This window comes from Alligator mississippiensis, chromosome 1 (genome assembly GCF_030867095.1).
Source record: "Alligator mississippiensis isolate rAllMis1 chromosome 1, rAllMis1, whole genome shotgun sequence".
Classification (NCBI taxonomy): Eukaryota; Metazoa; Chordata; order Crocodylia; family Alligatoridae; genus Alligator; species Alligator mississippiensis.
Genome location: NC_081824.1, coordinates 27,526,230 through 27,539,083, shown reverse-complemented (window position 1 = coordinate 27,539,083; position 12,854 = coordinate 27,526,230).

Below are 12,854 nucleotides of genomic sequence, written 5' to 3'. Positions count from 1 at the left end.
GCAGGCAGGGCAGGCTAGACAGGCCCACCTTTACCTGTGGTCAAGCCCCCAGGCTACCAGCCTTGCCACAGTGTCCATACTCACAGTGGTGCCACCAGAGGCTGGGGTGCCAGGTGCCTCTGCCCAGGATCTGCACCATGGACACCTTCACCTCATTGTTCCCTCCCCTTACAGTTCAGAAAACACATTAAACATAGTTGAATGGGAAACAGGACCTTTATTGTTGGTGTGGATTGGGGTTAGGGAGGGGTGTAATGCTGGGAGCGGGGGAGGGAGAGAGGAAAGAAGTGTGCTGTTGGGAAAGAAGCAGGTCTGTTGTTGCATGAGGGAGGGTGGGGAGGTCTGTCATTGTGCTATGGAGGGAAGTTTGGTGTTTGTTACAAACTGTCTGTAGTGTATGTGGTCTTAGAGTTGGGGTTCATGGGCAGCTGCCCAGGGACCCTACTGTAGAGCATGGAGAAGGAGGTGGTCCGTGTGTACCTTGTGGACATGGTGCCTGTCGGCTGCTTCCAGGTGGGGGGCAAGGAGCGTTGATGACACATTGGCAACAGGCTCCCAAAACAGCACCCCATGTGAGGCTGTGTCTGCCCCCCCTGGAGCCTCTGGCCAGTCTGAGCCTGTGTCTGGAGCCCCCTGCCAGACTGAGTTTTCCCCCAGACACCCCTCCCAGCCTGAGGCTGCTCTCAGAGCCCGCTGCCAGGCTGAGCCTGCCCCCAGAGTCCCTTGACACTCAGGCAGCTGCAGCTGGAGCCTGCAGCTCTCCCTGGCTGCTGCAGGGGGCCAGAGCAGGGCAGGAGCAGCCCTGTGCCTGACTGCTCCTGTTGGGTGCAAATCTGTGCCTGACAGGGTGCACGTGTAGATGCATTCCCAGCCTCATCTTACTATGCCTTATTTTACTATGCAATAACCTTAAAGCAAATTAGTTGCACATGTAGATGTGCCCCCTCCCCACACCCCAGTGTAGCACGGTTATGACACATGTCAGTTTAGTGCCATTTGGCATGTTAACTTGGCACTAGAGACATGCCCTTAGACACCAAATATGGGGTTGTAAATTCAGTTCCAGTCATATTCAGCCCTAAATGTCTTATTCAAGGCCTTACACAATGTCTATTCAGACTGGGAAGGCCACAATTTTCCTACTCCTGGACCAACCATCAGTTAACTAGAGAATGCATTTTGCAGTATATTTTAGTCAGGGAACATTGATCTTAATACCAAGCTTTGAATATTTTTCCTGTTAGAAGGGAAGACATGTCTGGAGTTTGAAGAAATAGACACACACACACACACACACACACACACACACACACACACACACACACACACACACACAAACACACACACACATACTTTTTACTCCAAAATCTGTTTGTCCCTACAGCTTCAGAATAACTTGCATTTTTTTGATGACGAGCTGGAAATAGTCACTCCCAAGCAAGGCTGTCAGTAAACCAAAATTTTCCCAGTTTCTTTTTAGAAGTAAAAACTAACAAAACAAAACAAAAACGCCTCAACCCCAACCCCAACCCCACCCCCCATTCACACCTTTCTATATTTAGCCAAACGTTTTAAGCCTTGACTACTTCAAAGAAAACACTGAACAAGTCTGCTAATAGGTTATCTCAGTGAAGAAAAGAGCCTCATAATGAGCAACCTTTCTCTCTTTCTTTTGGCTTAGAACATTCTAATTGTGTTCCAATTATTTCAACATATTTGATATACTTTCAATATGTATTTGTACAGGGTGCAGTAAAATGATTTTCCAAGCCATTATACAATACAGTGAGTCATAAATGAGTGCTGCTTCTGCTCCCCACCACCCAAGGGTGAGTCATAACATGATAGTCTATCATCCTACAATGCGGGGTGACTTTCCTCTGGTTTCAGGAGACCACTCTAAAGCTGACCACTCTAAAGCTGACTTCATGCAACAATTTTCCGAGTGGTCATGAGGTTGCTTACTGCTGTAGAAAAGTCTGCATTGCAGGCCAATGTGGAGGGCCATCTTATCCTGATCCATTATGTCTAGTATACCATGCAGGTATCATGGAGAAGAGGTGTCTGTAGTTCCAGCCCAGCACTGCTCCTTGGTCCTGGATTAGGGGGAGTTGATTTTACTTTCTGAGCAACTATAGTAGAATCTAAATACTGGGTACTTTGCAGACCAAGTGGATTCCAGTTTCAGTGAATAACTGCTTACTTCAGAATCACTCTCCTTTTCATTTCAAATATTATGGGAAACATTCTGCAATGGTTTAGTTTGCATTGGGGTTCAGTTACATGAGAGGAGTTGCTCTGGTGTCAGGTTTTGGCCCATTATTTATAGTAGTGCATGTACAAGGCTTCTATTCTGTTCCCCACACATATATGTTATTTGAATTAAATCTGATTCAAATTGGCTACCTCAAGGGGGTTGGTAACTATTACTTCATTCCTTCCAAAAGTAGAACAGTTTTTATTTTCAAAGGAAGAATATACTCATATCTCCTTTTTTATGTAGCATAGATAAACATCTTGTGCCTTTGAAATGTTTCTACAGCGGCCATTGTAACCAGTCAATTCAAAAATCTGCAGTAGCATGAGACTAGTAAATCCACAGATTACAATCATATTGTTTAACAGATTCATCTCATGATAAATGTATTTGTCTCCAAACATACCTGATATAAATTTCTGTGGTTAAGATGTCTGCATAATCTCACAAAAGAAAGCTAGTTCTACTGCTTGTTGAAAATGTAGGGGGAAAAGAAAAAAGATATAAAAAATTTTATACAGAAAATATAGAAATATAAAAAAATCCTATGTTTTTCAGTTTTGAAAATCAGGACCAGCTCTCAATTGTTTTTTTTTTTTTATTTATAATAAAGTTTTATCAATGAGATTTGCCAAACATGAAATCCAATAAGATTTGCACCAGCTACAATAATATAAGAGGACAAACCAGATGGTAGCAAATGGTACTTCTGCACATACTTTTACAATTTAATCATGGTTGTCTGTTCCCTTAACCATCTACAGTAGGCTGCTGTTCCTGCTATTGTTTTACATTTGTATTATGGTAGTTTCTGGAGGTATGACCGCTCAAGGATCAAGGACTTCTCTTCTACATACTGCTCAAACACAACATACTGCAAAACAGTTCTTGCCCTAACACAGTGTATAATTTAAGGCCGATATCATGCAAACACTTCTGACCATGCATAACTTTGCTTATATGAGTAATCCCATTAACTTTAGTATGACCACTCATGCACTTAGTTACATGTGTACAATTGGGACCTAGTTATTACATTGCTGCCTTTTTCTTAAAGACCACTAGGGATGATTAACAAAATGGCTTGTTAAAAAACTGAGTGCAAAACAAAGGAAAAGACATCTTCACCTTGTACCTTACTAAAATCAAAGGAACTAAAACATAGAACAATTTTCTATGAATGCTTTTAGAGATAAGCTGTAAGAATGACAATAGCAAAATAGAAAATAATAATAGTGAAGCAACAAACATATGAAAAGGGTAGAAGGAAATTCAGGAGAGTTCACACAGGGGACAAAACCTATAAAGCTTCCAGTCATTGCAGCAATCACTGGCAAGATGCCACAGGCATATGCTTTTAAGACAGTAAGAAGAATGAAATGGTGAGCTGTTGGTATTGCACCATACCAATTTGCATGCCAGTGTTTGTTGTATATGTACCTGGGATGAACTCCTGGCTATATTGGAGTCAGTGGAAAACTCCCTTTGGCTTCAGTTAGACTGAGATTTCATCCTGTCTTCAGTGTTGGCTGCTTTAGGGAAAGGGAAGCGATTTTTGAGCTTAGGGCATGCTTAAAACACAGACATAATGTGCAAGGCAGTAGTGTCCTTAAACAGTGCCCTACTGCCTGGCATGGTAAATCTGTTGTTGAAACATGCCCTTAGTTTCACAAGTGTGAATTCAGAATAACTCTATCAATTTTTGGTGTAACTGAGAGTTGTAAATAATGTGTGGAAACATTTACATTGTGGGTGCCTTTGTACATGCACATTTACTGTGCAGTAAGTATGGCAACTTATGTCAACTCGGGCGTAAATTCGATACCTGCATCATGCAGGTAGCAAATTTACGCCTGATTAGTTACTGCACAATAATGGACATGTAGACAATGTACTGCACAGTAACACTGTGTGTGTGGACTGACTTGGGATTAACTTTATCCCCAAGTCAGTCCAAACACTGTGTTAATGCATTTTAATGCCTGCACATGTAGATGCTGGCCTATTCCTGCTGAATGTATAGTTGCAACTTTAAGCCATTGTAAATGTACATGAGGACATGCCTTGAGAAGAAGAAAATTGAGACTGGGGCTTTATGATACCAATACAAAATATGTCAGAAAAGTGTACCGTGCTCATTGTAATTATTCAGACCTTGGCCAGTAGCATGTTGGGTACTTCTTTGAGAAATAGAAAGAATTTGTAGCTCAGGGTCATCCACTTGTCTCAATGTCTGGAAAACTTCAGATTTGTCATGTTCTGAACCAGCTGTTACGACTCGGGAAAGAAACCTTGGCGTCATCGTAGGTAGTTCTCTGAAAACAACAACTCAATGTGCAGTAGCAGCCAAAAAGTCAATAAAATGTTAGGAATCATCAACATTATCATGCCACTGCACAAATTCATAGTGCATCCTAATCTTGAATACTGTGTACAATTTTGGTCTGTATATCTCAAAACAGATGTAGTAGAATTAGAAAGGTACACATAAAGGCATCCAAAATAACCAGAGGTTGGTAGCAGTTGCCATACCAGGAGAGAGCAAAAAGGCCAGGACTCTTCACTTTGAAAAGGAGAAGGCTAAGGTGGGATATGAAAGAGGTCTATAAAACCTTGAAGAGATATGGACAAAGTGAACAGGGAACCATTCTTCACCAAGTCCCAGAATACGAGAGCTAGGGGCACACACTGAAATTACTAGGAGGTAGGTTTAAAATCTCCAAGAGAAAGCAATTTTTTAAGTGGTTATACAGGTAATTTGCAGAACCCATTGCCACAGGAGGTTTAGTGAACGATAGGTTGTCCAGGTTCAATAGGAGACCAAATTCATGGATGACAGATCTATTAATGACAGTTAAACAGAATTTGGAGATGTTTCCTCTGGCATCCTGAAACCAATGATAGTGGAAGCCAGGGAAAGTAATGAATAAGAGATAGATCACTCTAGATATACCTGATTCAGTGCTCTCCATCTAAAGCATTCATTCCTTGGAAAGAGGATACTGGGCTAGATGGAAAATGTAGTTAGTTTATAAGGTGGAAATCTACCCTTCCTTCTACTTGATTTCAGACTAACACAGCTATCTATGTCTCTCTGCACGTTGGTGTGGTCCAGTAAGGCACTTCTTGTGCTCTTATGGTCTTCTGTCATATGATTCACACTCATCAGTATTCTGGAGTGCTCTGATTCATGTTTTTGTGACCAGAGCTAGATCGAACATGAAGGGGTGAAGTTTTTTTTTTCCCCCAGCACTGATGCTATTTGCTATATGTCTGTCAGAGATGGGGGTAGGGGTGGGGGAGGGAGGATGGAGGCTGGGTTTTTTCATGCAACTGAGGTACTTTAACAAAATATAATATTCCACAGCCAACAGAACTACAAATATATAAATACAAGTACATTTTACTATAACATATGTAAGTATTTTCAATCCTGTTCTCCACAAAGTGAACAGCAAGACTCTGATTAACTTCAATAGTATATGATCAGGCTCATAGTGAATTTTCCCACTGGTCCTAAATTTTTCAAAGCTGAATATATTCAAGGAAGAAAATCAAGAGCTAGCTTTTTGCTTTGAAATGTATTAAATGTAATTAATCCAATGTATTAACATTTCCAAACTCCCAAACTCTCTCATTTCTTTTAGATAAAATTATATAATTCTTTCTGGCAGAGCCTAAATGTAAATGTTGGTGTTTGTCAAGATGGGAAATGTACATCATCCCTTATTTCATTTGAGGAGGTTGATCATACCATTGAAAAAAATATCAAAGAATATTAGGCATGTAGGTGGAGGCACTGTAGCACAGCTGAATATTTTTTCTCCTGCTCAGACTGCATTAAATTTGCCTCTCTTCATCAAAAAAAACAACAACACTTTTGACATCTCGTAGAGTTAATTATCAGGTCTCCAATGGAATATCTGCTAGTTATTCCTGTGTCACTAGTTCCAGTTAGTTCACCTTGAGTCATGCTATTTTCTACCTCTAAGAGAGAGTGGAGCTTTCCTCTGAGAGGTTGAGAAAACTGTGGAAAGAATTGCAACCTGAGATGAACATACACACATGCATGCACACAGACATATATACAGATACATTACACACACACACACACACACACACATACACACACACACACTCTACCATTATTTCTGCTTTACTCTGGACTTAACTCAAAGTTAGAAAGTTATTTGAGAGACAGGATGACTTCTGGTGGTTAAGATACTAGTATGGGGATTTGGGAAGCGTAGGATCAATTATTTACTGTGCTTCTCTGTAGTCTTGTGAATGCATATGTCTACATAGCACAGTGCAGTGCCATGAAGAGATAGCTGGTTTATCTCTAAGTGCAGTGTTCCTTGCAGACTATTTAAATAAGATGGAGTATCACAGACATGCCCTCTATGCTTTAATTCCTTATGTGTAAAATTGAGATACCAGTGCTTCCCTTTTTCACCAGCATGTTCAGGATTAATTCAATAATATTATAAGGTACTCCCATATAATGGTGAAGGGATTCATACAAGTACCATAAATATCTGTCAATAAGTACAGCTGAAAACATCAAATTACTATTTTTTAAATTCTTTTTCCTGGGCTTTCCAAACGCTGCTTTTGTAAAATTCTTTTTCAAAGAATTTTTTCTAAGAATTTTCCCACTGTGAGAGAACTATGTGGGCATAGGCTGATTACCTATTTCTCATATGAATAGTGCATTTTTTCAAGCAATTTTATTGGATTTAATACCATTTCCATAAAGAAAATAAGTAGAACTGGGTGAATGTTTCAGACAAGGCTGGGAAAAAATCCGGGGAGGTTAAAAATCTTGGATATTCCAAATTCAAAAGCAGCCTGTTCCTTTATGTGTCATAGTTTCTGTGAAAGTTCCCCCTCTCCCTGTAGAATTGTTAACTTTTCAGATGAAAAACAAGCCTTTAAAAATTGGAGTATTTGATGTTGAAATATGAAAAATTCAGTTTTTAAATTCACTGATTTTGTAAAATCCCACTTCAGTCACAATCTGCAAAAATGTATATATATGTCTTCAAACAAAGCCCCACTTAAATCAGCGTAGCATATGTAACCATACATTTAAATTAAAAGTTTTATGGTGTCTGGGGCTGGGGTGGAGGGGATTGAAAAAATGAAGCAGAAAACAAATAAAAACGACTCTACAACATTTTTTTTCAGAAGAATCAATGGATTTAATTATTTTTGTTTAAAGCTCACATTGAAATATTTTAAAGCTTTGAATTTCTTGTTAATTTTGCATTGTTCATGTGAATATATTTTTCCAAACAGATCACACATATAATGATATTTTATATCTATATTTGACTACCATATAGCCTATTTGAATATACATTTACATTCTGAACAGCTGCTTGTTTGGGAAGGAAAGCTTACAATACTCTTATAACTATTCTTCAACTCCCTGTTGGTTTACATCTACTTTGGTTAGTCTATAAGGTGCAAATCTACCATGAATTTTACATGAATATTTGTCTGTCTATACAGTATAACTTAAAATATCTATAGATATGTCTCTATATTGGTATCAAGAGTTCTGTCTATGCATTTAACAATATACTGTAAATAAATATTCAGCACAAGGTAATCTATGCTACTATACTATCTACAAAACACCAATAAGGAAATGATTAGGGGTTTTACAACTGATTTTTATGTTCTTCTCTCCCTGTAAATTTGTTCTCTTGTTACATAATGGAAGCTTAATACATACAATAATAAATTTATTTCTGTTTGATAAAAATGTTCATCCCCCCCTTGAGAGAATCTGTGCAGATGTCTCTAGTAATTATCTACCCTATGTTTACATTCATAATGTGAAAGTCAGTCCAGCACAAGTAAGTAACAGAGCCAGTATAATGTAACATTAAACACAACTGCACTGTGGCATTTGTCGCATGTCTGTATAATTAACCATTTTGCTATTAAGGGTGTTGAGATCTTCATGATAGCAATTTTTATCCTTTGTCATTGATTATGTCACCGGTTCCTTCACTTCAGATGTTGCACATAGATTAAACCTGCAGCCCAAATGCTGCCACAGGAGTTGGATACATTACTGATGCAAACTTGACACAAGTTTTTCTTCTAAAATACATCATTGTTCATCCACTTCATGTTCCTGGAATTGGTTGAGTAAAATCTACTTTACTGAAGTAGATACTCATAAACTGCAAAGTGTGCTTGCCACCAAGGTATCAAAGCTGAAAGAAACTGACAAAGAAAGATGGTGTTCTGGCTTCTTTAGTATCTGACTTGTTATGTACGCATAGATTTTCACCTCTGGACCCTTGAGAAATCCCTGTGAGCATTCTCTGTCCTCACCATCCCAACAGAAGCATCTTGCTTTAATCTCTAAATTCATTGAGCATGCCTTTTAAAATGATTGTCTAAATTTCCTCTATTCTAATCCCAGCTGAGGTCCTCTCCAATCCATGCTGTATGCTTGTAATCAAGAGAAACTAGCTTCATCAAAGTCTTGACCAGCCTGGAATTTTGGGTCAGATTCTGTTCCATCTATTAATGCACCTGTGAATTTAGGCACCTAAATGTAATTCTAATCTACAAGAAATCATGTTATTTAAAGGTTTATATGACTGTCCTATCTTGGTTCTCTTACTGTATTTCTAATCCACCTTCAGCATGTGCTTTGAAGGATTCTCCTCAGCACCCTTCTGATTTTGTGTGGGGATACCAAAGATATAATTCTTCATTGATCCATACCAAATTTGATTGGTTGCATCTGTATGTGCAATTGATGCTTTAAAGGCAAACTGCGCAATACAATATTGCACAGTAATCCTTCCTGGGGAGCATGTCTACATGTGCTCCCTGTTGAGATCAAATTTGCTCTCAACAGGAGTATTCTGGTCCAGGGCCGCTCCAATCCTGCTATGGTCCCCTGCAGCAGCCAGGGGGAGCTCCAGGTTCTCTGGGTATTAGCCCAGGGCCTGGTAATGAGCACGGACCTGGTCCCCATGTGCATTGGGCTAGGAGACTTCTGCCAAAAGCAGTGGCAGCTGTCTCCTGACCTTGTGCACATCCTGCCTTGCAGGGGCCTGGGAGACAGCTGCCACCTCAGAGCTATCTTGGCCCCCTGCACATAGGGACAAGCCCCATGCCCAGAGGACCTTCCCTGAGTAGCCCGTTGCTGGCTGGGACCAGCCCCAGAATGGACAGTTCCTGGTCAGCCCCAGGCTGCCAAGGGAAAATCCTTGCACAGCCTGCAGCTGGCTGGGAGCTGCCCTTGAAGTGGGACAGTTCCCAGCCAGCCCAAGGGGCTCCTGTGGGGATCTGGGAGCTGAGAAGCACTGGGACAGGAGCGGGGCAGAAAGATATTCTATCCCTGTGCTGCTGGGTTGCCAGCTTCTGTGGAGAGATAGTAGGTAAGTAGCACCAGGACCGGGGGAGTTCCCTGTCCCCTGTGTTGGTGCTGACCGGGTGTAAATTTGCTCCCTATCAGTGTCTACACATGCACTACACCACCGTATTTACTGTACAGTTAGTTTACCACCTGTATTTACAAATAGTAGCTAACTGCACAGTAGACTAATTTATTGCACAGTAAATGTGCACACATGCAGACAGTGATGCTTAACTATGTAGTAGATCAGTCTACTGCACAATAAAGTGTCTCATGTAGACAAACCCAGTTTGTTTTTTGGTAGCTCTTCATGTATTTCCAGCCATGACCACAAAGTCAAAATAGCTAAATCATAGCTCTTAATTACATCCCCAAAGCTGTCTCTGCTACCTTCTTCCTTGATCAAAATGGACAATATACTACCCTGCTTGTCCTCAGACCTGAAACAATTGCATGAACTTTAACTCTGTCCTCACTCTATGTTCTCATATCCGGGCTATATTTAAATTTTGCTGATTTTTTCCTACATAAGAGGTCTGTGATATGGTTAGCCCCCTTTCGTCTTTCAACTAAATCTCTTGCCCAGGCTTCTGTCATCACCTGTCCTGATTTCTGAAACATTGTTTTCTGTGGTGGTGACAAATGCAATCTTATCCCATGTCTGTCCATTCATAATGCTTCTGAAAAGGCCATTTTTCCTAACTTGTCACTTTGACTATGTCACCCTTCCTTTACATCCTTCCACTGGCTCTTCCTTCTCTATTGTATCAAACCAAAACAACTTGTCTTGATTTTCAAGGCCCTTCATGACCTATCCTCTTCCTTCCTCTCATTCAGAATTAAGAAATTGGTCCCACATCCTAACAAGCCAGGGTGCCAGGGCTTCTTACATAATAGTTAAATTTTCAAACACTTGTTTTTTGCTTTTTCCCATTCTGCCTCCCATTCTTACATACACTCTCCCCCTCCACGCCCCCTCCCCCCCCTTCAAATCCCCATAGCTCTGGCATTATTTTTGCTTTAAATCTCTCCCTAAAATTCTCCTTTGGCAGGGTGCCTTCAATACTCTGATAATGGCTAGGATGTTTTTGCTTGGCATGCTGACCAATATTGTCTCCTGGTACCCAACCATCCATCTGTTTCTGCCTGTTGTCTCTTGTCATACTATTAGACAGTAAGTGCTTTTGGTCAGGGATCATCTTCTTGTTCCATGTTTGTACAGAGCCCAGCATAATAATGATACAGGAGATATTATAGTCTCTCTGAGCACCTGCTACAGGGTGAAAGGTCTTAAGAGTTAAGATTGGAAGCTGAGGACAGAAATGTGAAAAGCTGGAAAGGTTCCATTAGTAAAAGTTATTTTTGAGTAAGAAGAAATGTATTTTTAATCTGCAAAAGGTTAATATGCCTACAACATAAAACTTTGTGAAGTCCTGTTTTTCTTTGTGTCCCAGAGAAGAGGAAAGAGCTGGAAAATGAATGTCTTTTACATTGCTTGTCTCTCATGGCCAGAAACAAATTAAACTGGCTTCCCTAATCCCATAGATACCAATAGGGTAGTTTCCCAAACAAGAAAACCACCTAAATTACACAAATTGCCTCTCTGATCAAATGTTTCCATTCTTGCTGGTTTGGATAAGTAGGACTGTCAATTGCACTTAATATGATTCATCCAAAGTAGATGGAAGGGCAGAAAAACTGTGGAGAGTTTCCCATCATACCAGTGATTGCTAGACTGTCACATTCTGAAACATGTGAATTGTATTTGAACTATTCAGCACATATCTGAGTTTAAGAAATAGTCCTGGTCTTGTGGGACAGGACATTCTCTATATGATCTGGTTTACTTTGTAGCTGCATTAAATAACTTAGGTTTTAATCCTGCAAGCTGCTGAGTGTACTGGCTCAGACCCAGCAATACTTTAGCTCACTTCATCAGAACTGATCATTTGCTTAAAGTTAGGCACATAGTTAAGTGTTTTGCTGAATTAAGACTAGAATATTTGGCAGTTTGTGGAGCTGATCCCTAAATTAATCTATCCAGTCTTGTGTTGTTGTTGTTTAATTAAAAAGGAAAACCAACAAACCTATTCTACTTCATAGGAAAGTCATTTCATTCTGATTTTTGTTGAGGGACAAGCTCAAAACAAATTTCATTTCAAGGTGGCAAGTAAAGATTTAAAATAGGTTGAAATTATTTTGGGGTTTTGCCACTTTCTCTGTGTCGTTTCAGAACACACCCAGGGTTGTTTCTTTTTCAGAGAGACTTGTAGTAACAACACTATGATAATTAAATAATTTATAGCAAGAGAGATTGGTAACATATGTAACCCAAGCCAAAATCAACAGTTTAAAAAGAAAAAATCAGGAATTTAAGTACAGCAACAGATCTGTGAAGGAAAAATTGTGTAGCAGCTCCTTGTGGTATAACTGGGGTTTTATTGGTCTCCTTTGTTTCCTTGTCCTTGTCCACACCTATGAGAATGGGCTAAGCTACTTTATACAGCAGCAGTTAAAATAAATGTTGTACATGTGATTGTAAATTAGCATTTATGAATATTGATACACACCTGTTATAAGGAGGGTTTTAACAGTGAAAATCTTACATTCAAAATTAATACACTATGAGGGTTTCATTGCCTATGCATCAAATTCAGAATATTCAGTTACTCAGTAGTAAAATATCAGTCTGTTGGATTACTATGCTTATAGCTTTTGTGAGCAGATTTCTCCTTGACAGGAATATTACGTACCTATAACCACTTCTCAGGCTAAATACAGACATTCAGGGAGGTTAAAATTTAAACTTAGCTCATCCTTGTGCCAACCTTACACTTATAGACCCAGTCTCAGTGACTGGCAATAAGTCTAAACCTGTAACTGTACAGAAGTTCCATGCATACAAACCAGTCTTAAAATTGTAGAATGTGGTTTAACCCGGATTGATATAGTATCAAAATTATTCAATTTAGATCAAACAGATACATGAAACTTCTGTACTTTCCCTGCACAGCCCAGGGGCTGGGAAAACCCAGCCACTAGCCCCAGTCCCTTGGATGCTCTTTTCCCCCCTCCCTGCACTGGGCTATTTTCCCCCCCGGCCCTTTGCTCATCCCCCTGCCGCCACCAACCAGCCAGCCCTCTCAGCCCTCATTTCACAAGCCACTCTGGGTGCAGTCTCTTTTATCACCATTTGCTGCTGCC